Source organism: Bos indicus x Bos taurus, chromosome 11, assembly GCF_003369695.1.
Source record: "Bos indicus x Bos taurus breed Angus x Brahman F1 hybrid chromosome 11, Bos_hybrid_MaternalHap_v2.0, whole genome shotgun sequence".
Taxonomy (NCBI): domain Eukaryota; kingdom Metazoa; phylum Chordata; class Mammalia; order Artiodactyla; family Bovidae; genus Bos; species Bos indicus x Bos taurus.
Window position 1 is genome coordinate 88041971 of NC_040086.1, and position 12217 is coordinate 88054187.

Here is a 12217-nt window from a genome sequence, read left to right on the forward strand (position 1 = left end):
AGAGAGGGTAACCCAGACTCTTCACTGTTCGTTGGATGAATGCACGCTACCAAACAATTTCAACAATTGATTTGCATCATACAGTTGAGACAATAAAATTGAAAATAAATTAAAGCCACTTAAACAACTGTTTTGTGGAACAAATATGTAAAATTTGAATATTTATGATGGTAAATCAGATTAAGTTGTTGAATGATTTTTTTTTTTCTAATCTGTCATCAATGATGCAAAGCTCTCAGGAGTAAGTTATCAAGTTTTTGGAGTGTGTTTTGATTAAATATAAATAAACTAATCACATTTCCACGGTTATAAAATAGTTCAGCAAATGGGGGAGGCGGTGAAGACAGCCCTCTCCTCCAGAAACATATGGTTAGCCATGTAGACATAGGAAAATTGTGTCCCAATTCAACATTTCAATTAAATAAAATCTCCAAAGGCTAAGAAACAATAACAGATTTTATATAGCTGATGATAAAGCTGCATATTGGTTTTTTTTTAGAAAGCTAATAACCGAAACCATGTTTCAAAATTGTTCCAAAAAATCCTTGAGTTTATTGTGCCTCTTAAATTTCTTGGTACAGTCCCATCTGCTGTTGAAGTTCTAGAAACATCCTTTCCCTTTGAGATTCTTTCTTTTTCACCAAAAGGTGAAGGTAAGATGTTTAGGACAATTTCTAAGTTTATTATTTTTTTTGCTAGGAAACATGAAAGAAAATCCACCTTTCCTTTTGTTCTCCTTGTGCTTTAGATTATTGATACTTCCATTCTGAAGTGGATTCCACACTTAGGGCCACACTTAGTTGAAGATGGACCTGAGTGAAGTTGAAGAAACACTGGCGCACCGAGTCCCCGACCTGGCAGCTGGCTGGTGGCGGGTCACGTTTCTGCTCTGCCGAATGATACTTTCAGCAGCGTCTTTGTTCTCCTCCAACCTCCAGACTCTCCTTCACTTATTTTGGCCATCGTGTCTTTGAAAAATGCCCTATAATACTCCACGTAAATGTTTTATACATATTTTATTAGATCGTTTCCAGAGCCTCACATTTTGTTGTTATTGAAGAAGATAAGGCAGTGCTTTCTTTTAAAAGCTGAAGAAAATTGTTATTTATTGGCCATTGCTGGTATTGATTTTTAAAGTGATTTTGTATTCCAACAGCTTAATTTCTAATTGTTTTAGGTTGTTCAGGATTTTTCCAACATCTTTTTCTATTGCTTTTCACTTGTTACATTTATTTTCAAAAATATCTCTATAGTAATGGCAATCATTCACATTTATAGAGTTTTATTTATTAGATACTCTTCTGGCATTTTCTATGTATTCGCTCTTCATCCCCATGGCAACTCTATGAGGTAAATAATATTTTATTCCTATTTTATTGCTGAAAGTTTGATCAAATACCATTCATGTAGTTAAGGAAATTCTTGTAGATTGCTTTGAAGTTTTTTTTTTTTTCCTTAATTTGGAAGGAATTTTGAATTTTATTTAATAACATTTCTACATACACTGAGCTAATCTTATGACTTTTTTCCCTTAAATTTGTTAATGTAGGGAATGACACTGATGGTTTTTCTGATACTGAACCATCTTTATATACTTAGGATAAACCCTAATGGGTCATAGTAGAAATAAATGTATTATAAATCCTAAATGTCTTAACCTAGCTTTGATCTTTGAAACATGGTTCCAGGTTTTTTTTTTTATTTTGTTTCCCTTCAGTCCAGTACTCAAGCTATTGACCAAGTATTTCATCAATGCAAAGCACTGATGTATCCTTATCCCTTGCTTAGAAAGGTAAGGAAAACAAGTCATTGATTACTTAATGTTAACATAGTATTTAGGTTAATCTGTTAATTTTTGCATTTTGTCACCATCAAGTTGAGTAAAAAGGCAAACAGCTTGCCTTTTAACCTTTAAAGATTCCCTTGATTAGTTCCCATGTCTGTTGATCCTAATGTGGGTGCTATAAGGTGCTTTTATCATTTTCTGTATGGAAGTCATAGAAGCACTCTTGTGGTTTGTGGTCCTGACAATGTAATAAGGTCTGAAGGGAGCTGTAGCTTCATGTCATTTGTTGGAAAGGTCCCTGTAGCTTGGAAGTCCTGCAGTTTGGGGTTTAGAAGACGTGGATAAGAGGCTTCTCTGCCAAAACAATGAACCATGTGTAATCTGGTATAACTTTGGACACCCAGCACTGTTGGCTGAAAAGTGAACATAATAGCAATCACTCTCCAGCCCAACATGTGTCGCATGCTAGGATTAAATGAGACTGGCGTGCATGTGGAAATCCCTTGAAATTTGGATTATCCAGGCCACCCCCTCTTTCAGCACTGGGGATAACTGAAAGTTGTCTCTGCCATTGAATTAACACCAACTTTAAGCTTCCACCTTAATTAAACCTGTATTACTTTAGTGTTTCGTGCCAAGGAGTAAATTCCTTCAAGACTAATGAGTCAATACATCCAAGCCAGGAGTTGCCTTTTGTACCAATAAAAGCAGCCCATAGAGGAGTCACACTAGTGCCTTGCACAAAAAGGAAGCATCTTATATTTATTCTGAAAGCCCTGGACCCAGAATCAGAAAGCAAGATGTGAGATGCCGGCTTCCCCTTGGACATGGCCACCAGGAGAAAAAGTTCATGGCTTTTCCACCTGATGGCTGACGATCGGGAGGACAGACAGGAGCCCTCCTGTTCACATTACCAGTGACTGCTCTCTGCAGCTTGCCTGCAGCTGCAGAGTCTCTGCTCTGGGCAGCCAGGGAGTTGAGACACATTTCATTCATTTTGCAAACAGGGTCCTGAGATTGAAATCGTGGTCGGACTCTGGTTGCCCTTCTGGTTGGATTCAGATCGTGTGAGTTGAGTTGATGACTTTCCATCCCTTGGGACTACCTTTTCCCGTTCCCCATTGTCTTCCTTTTCTCCTCCTAAGGCGCATTTGTGGGGCACATGTGGCTTTGTTAACAGGAAGTTCCACCTTTGAGTTACCTTCCTCCAGGACTCCGACCTTCTCAGGTCTGATTCCTGTCATTCTGACAACGTCCCATTCTAATTTGGCAGTTTGAATCCTTTTAAAGGGGCTCAACTGTATTAATTCCCACATTCTGGTCTTGTTTGTTCAAAGGGGTAAAAAAATGAAAAGAAACTCACTTGCCAGTAGACAGTCAGGATGAGACGTGGGATCCAGTAACACTTGCAGAGCACACATTCCATCTCCATTTAGATGTGTGTGGACCAGACTTCTCTCCACCCACCACCGTGCTGGTCACTTTCCCAAGGTTGGAATACCCTTCCCAGAAGCTGCAGTGGTGGAGGGCTCCTCCAGATCAGAAGAACTCCTGCCTTGTGAAGTGATGAACCTTGTGAAGTGAAGTGAAAATTGCTCAGTCATGTCTGACTCTGCAACCCCACAGACTATACAGTCCATGGAATTCTCCAGGCCAGAATACTGGAGTGGGTTAGCCTTTCCCTTTTCCAGGAGATCTTCTCAACCCAGGGACTGTCTCCCACATTGCAGGAGGATTCTTTACCAGCTGAGCCACCAGGGAAGCCCAAGAATACTGGAGTGGGTAGCCTATCCCTTGTCCAGGGGATCCTCCCTACCCAGGAATCAAACCGGGGTCTCCTGCATTGCAGGAGGATTCTTTACCAACTGAGCTATCAGGGAAGCACGCCACCTTGTGAGCCTTCCCGTAACTGTCTTTTTGATGATCCATGTCCTAACAGCACCCATGTGTTTCAGAGGGGCCGTTTGCCTTCTTGCTGTTTGTCCATATCATGAATCTGAAGGGAAATGACAAAAACAGGAGTGTGAGTGTTTGGAGACAAACAAAGTGGCAGGTTTCTTTTCAGACACTTTCTGATTCTGGGTCCAGGACTTTCAGAGTAAATATAGGATGCCTCCCTTTTGCAAATGGCCACTGGTGTGACTTCTCCATGGGTTGGTTTTACTGGTACAAAAAGCAACTCCTGGCTTGGATGTATTGACTCATTAGCCTTGAAGGAATTTACTCCTTGGCACTAAAGACTAAACTAATGCAGGTTAATTAAGGTGGAAGCTTAAACTTGGTATTAATTGAACAGCAGCTTCGACTTTCAATTATCCTTGGTGCTGAAAAAGGGGGTGGCCTGGATAATCCAAAACAGCGAATCGCTTAGCATACATTCTACTTTCCCCTTTAAGTTTATCAGGATTGCTGTTCTAGTTTTGCTAGAAGGGGCTAATGTGGAAATGACCATGCAAGTCAATTTTGGAGAAAGCAGGACCCTAGCTGGGGGAGGACGGGTCCAGGCTGCCAGGGATGCAATATCTTGTTAGCTTCTTTTTTTTTTTTCTTCTTAATTGGGGTATAGCTGCTTTATAATGTTGTTAGTTTCTGCTGTACAACAAAATGAATCAGTTATACATATCTCCCCTCCCTCCTGAGCCTCCCTCCCTCCCCCAGAACTTCCTCTATGCCATCACAGAGCACCGAGCTGAGCTTCCTGTGTTATACAGCAGGTTGCCACTAGCCATCTATTTTACACATGGTAGTGTATACATGTCAATCTCAATCTCCCAATTCATCCCCCCTCCCCATGTCCACACAGCTGTTCTCTATGTCTGCACCTCTATTCTTTAGCTTTTTGAAATGTCACAAACACCTGTAAGGAAGATACCACTAACCATAATATACACGAGGAAACTGATGCAGAGCTGAAAGACTGTTCATGGTCATTTCCCAGAAATTAGTAGAATAAGTGGTTCTATGTTCCTAGGCCCAACCTATGGGTTGAACAGAGGGGGAAAATGTTTTAATGGAAACCTGAATTGCAATGTTTTTTACCCTTATGAAAATTGTGTAAGTTCTCTTCTGAGTATTATGCTGCTTTCTTTTTAATCAAAATTATGGGATCATAGCACGACTTGGAAGAAAATAGCAAAACAGAGAGAAAAGTACACTATTTTGCACAACAACCACATCATTGAGGCTTGAGGTGAGGAAGAGAGGTCTGTGTAGGTGAAGATGTACCATAGCTTTTATTACAGGGTCCATAGGACTTCTGAGAACAAGGACATATAAAAATCACATGTTTTTATAACTAGTGATGGAGTTCTCTGGTGTCACAAAGCATCCTTCACCCCAAATCTGCAGCAAAGACTGGCTATCAGTGGACACAGTGGATTTGCTCTGAGGCAGAGGAAAGAAAAGCCCTGGGAGGCCAGATGAGGCGAGAGGCAGACCAGAGCTGTGAATTAGTCAGGGTTCTCTGGAGAAACAGAACCAGTAGGAGGTTGAAGTAGTTTCTCATGAAGGATTGGCTCATGTGATTACAGAGGCTGAGCCATCCCACCAACTGCTGTTTGCACACGGAAAGCCGAGGAGAGTGGAGAGTGTGGTCCAGTCTGAGCCCAAAGCCCGAGAAACGGAAGGAGGGATGGGTAAACCCCAGTCTGAGGGCAGAGGAAAGAAGAAGAGACGTGTTGGTCAAAGAAGGGAGAAAGGGTGACAAGCAACCCCCTCCCTGCCTCTTCCAGCTCCGGTTCTACTCAGGCCTTAGCAGATGGGAGGATGCCCACCCACTCTGGGGAGGGCTAACTACATAGGAGAGCCCACTTATTCATGCTCACCTCAATTCTAAAGGAAACCAACCCTGAATATTCATTGGAAAGACTGATGCTGAAGCTGCAGCTCTAATATTTTGGCCACCCGATGCAAAGAGTCGACTCATTTCAAAAGACTCAATTCATCTGGCACAGATGAATTATCTGGAGATATTCTGGGGATTGCTTTGCAAGACTCAAGTTCTGCTACACTGCTAATAAGAGCTACTGGTGCCCCTGCTCTGGCCCAGGGACCACACTTTGAGTAGCAAGGTTTTAGCATGTGGTGGGGTGGTAGCTATTAATACATCCTCTAAATCCACTGGCTGAAAGTAAACTGGTAACTAGCAGGTAAAGACTCATTCTGTCAGGCTTTCATTCTGGTCCTTGGGCATCACTCAGAGCTGAGGATATAAGATGCAGCCCCAAAGTCCAGTCAAGCACAGTCCTACAGGCTGCAGGTGGCCTGCAGGGAAGCTCACCCCTCTCTCGTCCTGAGCCCCCACGGTCCAGACTGAAGCCCCCACTCCGGCCTGGTCCCCATCTGGACTCTGTCTCTCCCCCACTCCCCTCCAACAGCCCAGGCTGCAAAGGGAATCCTTGTTCTCTTTCTTCTTTCTCTTTGGTACCTTTGCATCAAGGTGTGTCTCTGAGGTCACGTGTCCTGTTTAGTGCATGGGTCACGTCAGGGTGAAATCAAGGAGCATGAGTGTTACCGGGGACCCCGGACTCTCTGATGTTGGAATAGTGGAGGTGGGTGTTGCCTCAGACCAAAGTGATCTTTCTCCGTCTGGGAGAGGAGTGTTCCATCGGCTTCTCATGTAAGGTGGAGGTACCACTGAATGCACAGCAGAAGGTTATGCGTTGTGTGTGTTAGGTTGGGTATTATGTTGTGTTTCTCCTGTAGCTCAATAATGGGAAGCACTTGACTAACTTTTGGGGTGCCTCCTTATTTTAGGGGTAGTTTCATGGGTCAGGATTCTTTCCTGGAGAATCCCATGGACGGAGGAACCTGGCAGGCTACAGTCCATGGGTTTGCAAAGAGCTGGACACGGCTGAGTGACTACCCCTTTCACTTTCATGTTTGTGGGGCCCTGAGGGTAGGCTGGTCCTAGACAGCCCTCTTCTTCTGACCAAGGTCGATCAGCCCTGACATTGTGATCCTGAAACACACCCATCATGTGATATGACTTCTGTCTGGGCGGCCATCGGGGCAGGAGGAAGGTTGAGAAAAGTCACAGCTGGCTCTTTATGTCCCGATGAGCCTGACCTGCATGTTCCATCCGTGACATGGTTCTGGATCATGTACCACAAGCCTGATTCTGTGTGAGAACCAGATCTGACCTTTGTTCTTCAGGAACCTTCCAACCAGTGAGCATGATGGATATTAAAAAAAAAACAACAACCCACTGAAATAAATGTAAAACAATAGGTGCACTAAGTGATGTGGAAGAAGGGATGCACAGAGTGGGGAAGAGGATAAAAGGGGCGTGATCCCCGTGGGGAGACAAGGAAGGATCCCTGCGGAGGTGGCAGCTGAACGGGGTCTGAGGGGTGAGTAGAGGGTCCTGGCCTGGACGTGGGGGTGGGGCAGTGGCGGGGGCGTGTGTGTGTATCTGAGGGCAGGACCGGCATGGCCAAAGTCCAGACTGCCTGGGCAGTGAGCAGTGTGGCAGGTGGGGCCACGTTCAGTTCATTTCAGTTCAGTTGCTCAGTTGTGTCTGACTCTTTGCGACCCCATGGACTGCAGCACACCAGGCCTCCCTGTCCATCACCAACTCCTGGAGTTTACCCAAACTCATGTCCATTGAGTCAGTGATGCCATCCAATCATCTCATCCTCTGTCATCCCCTTCTCCTCCTGCCTTCAATCTTTCCCACCATCAGGTTCTTTTCAAATGAGTCAGTTCTATGCATCAGGTGGCCAAAGTATTGGAGCTTCAGCTTCTGCATCAGTCCTACCAATGAACACCCAGGACTGATCTCCTTTAGGATGGACTGGTTGGATTTCCTTGCAGTCCAAGGGACTTTCAAGAGTTTTCCCCAACACTGCAGTTCGAAACCATGAATTCTTCGATGCTCAGCTTTCTTTATAGTCCAACTTTCACATCCATACATGACTACTGGAAAAACCGTAGCCTTGACTAGATGAACCTTTTTTGGCAAAGTAATGTTTCTGCCTTTTAATATGCTATCTAGGTTGGTCATAACTTTCCTTCCAAGGAGTAAGCATCTTTTAATTTCATGGCTGCAGTCACCATATGCAGTAATTTTGGAGCCCCCCCCCCCCAATAAAGTCAGCTAGTTTCCACTGTTTCCCCATCTATTTGCCATGAAGTCATGGGACTGAATGTCATGATCTTAGTTTTCTGAAAGTTGAGCTTTAAGGAAAAGGGGCCATATTAAGCACTTTTTAAAAGCAGCAGGTGGTGGCTAGTGGTGACTGCTCAGATTGTCCCAAACTAAGGTCAGGAAGCAACAGTTAGATCTGGACATGGAACAACACTTGTGGTTCCAAATAGGAAAAGGAGTACATCAAGGCTGTATACTGTCACCCTGCTTATTTAACTTATATGCAGAGTACATCATGAGAAACACTGGACTGGAAGAAGCACAAGCTGGAATCAAGATTGCCGGGAGAAATATCAATAACCTCAGATATGCAGATGATACCACCCTTATGGCAGAAAGTGAAGAGGAACTAAAAAGCCTCTTGATGAAAGTGATTTCAAGGAGAGTGAAAAAGTTGGCTTAAAGCTCAACATTCAGAAAACTAAGATCATGGTATCTGGTCCCATCACTTCATGGGAAATAGATGGGGAAACAGTGGAAACAGTGTCAGACTTTATTTTTCTGGCCTCCAAAATCACTGCAGATGGTGATTGCAGCCATGAAATTAAAAGACGCTTACTCCTTGGAAGGAAAGTTATGATCAACCTAGATAGCATATTCAAAAGCAGAGACATTATTTTGCCAACAAAGGTCCATCTAGTCAAGGCTATGGTTTTTCCAGTAGTCATGTATGGATGTGAGAGTTGGACTGTGAAGAAAGCTGAGCACCGAAGAATTGATGCTTTTGAACTGTGGTGTTGGAGAAGACTCTTGAGAGTCCCTTGGACTGCAAGGAGATCCAACCAGTCCATTCTAAAGGAGATCAGTCCTGGGTGTTCTTTGGAAGGAATGATGCTAAAGCTGAAACTCCAGTACTTTGGCCACCTCATGCAAAGAGTTGACTCATTGGAAAAGACTCTGATGCTGGGAGGGACTGGGGGCAGGAGGAGAAGGGGACGACAGAGGATGAGATGACTGGATGGCATCTCTGACTCGATGGAGGTGAGTTTGAGTGAACTCCGGGAGTTGGTGATGGCCAGGGAGGCCTGGCGTGCTGCAATTCTTGGGGTCGCAAAGAGTCGGACATGACCGAGTGACTGAACTGAACTAACTTGAAGGAGGATTAGTAAGAAATAAGTAACTAAATATATAGCCTGTTTTTGCAACTTGAGGAAAAGAGTAAAATAGAAGCCAAATCACAAGCCTTTTAAAGATTGTGGCAAAAGTGTGCTGGCAAGTGAAACAAGTGCTCACCTGGGGTGTTCATTCCTCTAAACACACTTTAGAGAGAGGCAGAAAGATGAAATACTACAGGCTGCCAGGACAGGCTCTGAAAGGCAGGTGAATAGAGTTTTCAGTGAGAGACGGAGTGTTCAGGGTTAGCAAAACTCACAGCTGCCTGGGCTGCATTCTTCTTTTCAAGTGAAACAGGAAATTTCCTTTTGCCAGGAGATCCACAGCTTCATTTTTCTAAGCAAAAGTCAAGGTTTGATAATCGTTTCAAGATGATTATTTATGACTTCGCAGACAAGCCTGCGGTGCCCTTGGCCCTGGCATTGCCTCTGCGCTGTCTCTGGCTGTCTCCTGAAGTTCCTGATTTCATTAGAAGATAAGAATGGCCTTGAATACTGGGGAGAAATGTAAAACTGTTAGCGGGTCCTTGTTGAAGTCGGGACATGCCCTGGTAAGCTTCTTAGGAAAGCAGTGGCAGCCAGTGATACAGGGTTTTGCCTGGCTCTATGTGTGTCTGTGTGTGTGTGTGTCTGTGTGTGTCCAGATCACGCACCTGGCCTGCCCTGAAGAACTTGTGTAGGATAAGTCCTGACGCAGAAGGGATGGATCCATGAGTTCCTGACACCAGGACTTTTCCCTTGTTCTTCCTTTCTCTTTCTTCCTGAGTTTGAGTTCCAGTTTCAGATGCATCTGCTGGATATGAGGGCGGTGTTTCTGCAGACCAGGGAGGGGGCTCTGCCAGCCTGGCATCTGCCGCCCAGCACGGGTGGGAGGGCCTCCTGGGAAGGACCACCGGCTGCTCCTGCCTGGTCTGCCCCGAGGCTCAGGGGGGCAGAGTGGGCTGCGGTGCGGCCTCTTGGAGGTGGCTTCTCAGGCTGTCCCCTCACAGCAGCAGTTGGGTCCTTACCTGGTGGCTCAGCTGGTAAAGAATCTGCCTGCAATGTGGGAGACCTGGGTTTGATCCCTGGGTTGGGAAGACCCCCCTGGAGAAGGGAAAGGCTACCCACTCCAGTATTCTGGCCTGGAGAATTCCATGGACTGTACAGTCCATGGGGTCAGAGAGTTGGACATGACTGAGCAACTTTCACTTTCTCTTTCTTTCTTTCTGGTGGTAAGGGCAAGAGAGCCCTCTGAGGCCTCTCTACAGGGGCACTGACCCCATCGCTGGGTCTCTCCTGACTTTTCCTCAGGGAACAAAGGTGGGCAGGGCTGGATAACAGGTGAGGAGGGACTGGTCACCTTCTCTACAGTGTTCTCTGAAACTGAACACTGTAGAACTGTTAAGAACTGTCAAGACTTTAAACAAAACAGAAGAGATTTTTTTAAAAAGGAATGTCAATTTTATTTATTTGTCTACTTATTTTGGGTTGTGCTGGGTCTTTGTCGCTTTGTGTGGGCTTTTCTCTAGTTGTGGGACTGGGGGCTTCTTTCTAGGTGCCATGCGAGCGAGGGCGTCTCATTGCGGTGGATTCCCTTGCTGTGGAACACCGGCTCTAGGCGCGCGCGCTTCAGTCGTTGCGGCTCATGGGCTCAGTAGTTGTGGCGCTCCGGCTCAGTTGACCTGCATCTTGTGGAATCCTTCTGGGACAGGGATCAAACCTGCGACCTCTGCTCTGACGGGCAGATTCCCAACCACTGGGCTACCAAGGGCATCCAAGAATTTTTTTTTTTTTTTAACCACAGAAGGTTAGTAGTGCTTGTGGGCAGGTTGGAGAGCAGGAAGGGGCTTTGCTCAAGTGTCTCTCATTCTTGTTTACTCCTCCTGGGGCTGGTAGTGTGACAGCAGTTAGTACCTCATGCGGACGCTTCAGATCCCAAGGTGGAGGGACTTCAGACAACGGTCTGATGCCGATGTGTGGAGGTGTGATGCTCAGAGGGGTGGGCAGCTGCTTGTATTTCTGAAGATGTGGCAGGAGGAGCAGATTCCAACAATGATAATCAAAGACAGAGGCCTCCTGCAGAAGACAGGGGCGTCTGCCTTGGTCCACTCAGGGTGGCCGAAACCCAAAACCAAGTGGCTTGAGTGACATTCGTTTCTCACAGTTCTGAGGCTGGGAGTCCAGGACCAAGGCTCCCACAGACCTGATGTCTAGTGAGAGCTTGCTTCTTGGATCACAGATGGCTTTTTCTTGCTGTGTCTTCACCTGGTGGGAAGAACAAGTGTGTTCTTTGGAGCCCCTTCTTGGGACACTGACCCCATTCATGGGGGCTTCACCCTTCTGCCCTAACCATCCTCAAAAGCCCCACCTTCTCATATCATCCTCTAAAATGCACTGAAAAGTCTCCGGTGTAGTGCCAGGCTGGACAGATAGATGTATTGTTATGCAATTATGAACAGCCATTTTCTGGAGGTCTGGAAGGCGCATCTGTCTTTATCTTTTGCACCACGAGTCCTGGTAAGGAAGTGACTCTCACAGGTAAGCTGAACACAAGAGTCAAATCTAACAATTTGAAGGCACTTTCTGGGAATCTGCTCTTAATCACACAAGACAGCTATAGCGTTGTGAGAGTAACAAAGCCTCATAAAGTGCAGAAGGTCGCTTAAATTTGAGCTTCAGTTAAACGGAGAATAATGTTTCAGCATAAGTGTGTCCCATGTAATATTTGGGATACACATATTAAAAAATAACTTTATCTGAAATTCAAATATAGCTGGCATCCTGCATTTGGTAAGTCTGGCTACCCTGTACTAGAGATAACAGATATGTAAGAGTGAAATCCCATTACCAAATAAAAACTAATTTTTAGTCTTTTAAAATTATTATTATAAATAGGAATTCCTGTGTCATATAATTTCTTTGAACTTCTCAAAACATGGAGAGGATGGGAGGATGGCGGCTGTGTGGGGTCAGTGGGATTTAACGTCCCTGGAGTCTCACCACCTTCCCCATCTTGGTCAATGTCATATCTTTGGAGCCAGGAACTATGCAGGGAGCAAAGCAGAATTCAATCAATGGTGTTGATTGAAAGATTGCATGGAATAAACAAAGGGAAAGCTCAAGAGTGGCAGCATGGCCTGGGGGCACTGACCTTGGGAGCTGCTGGACAAATGGTGACTCCTTTGAGGCCTG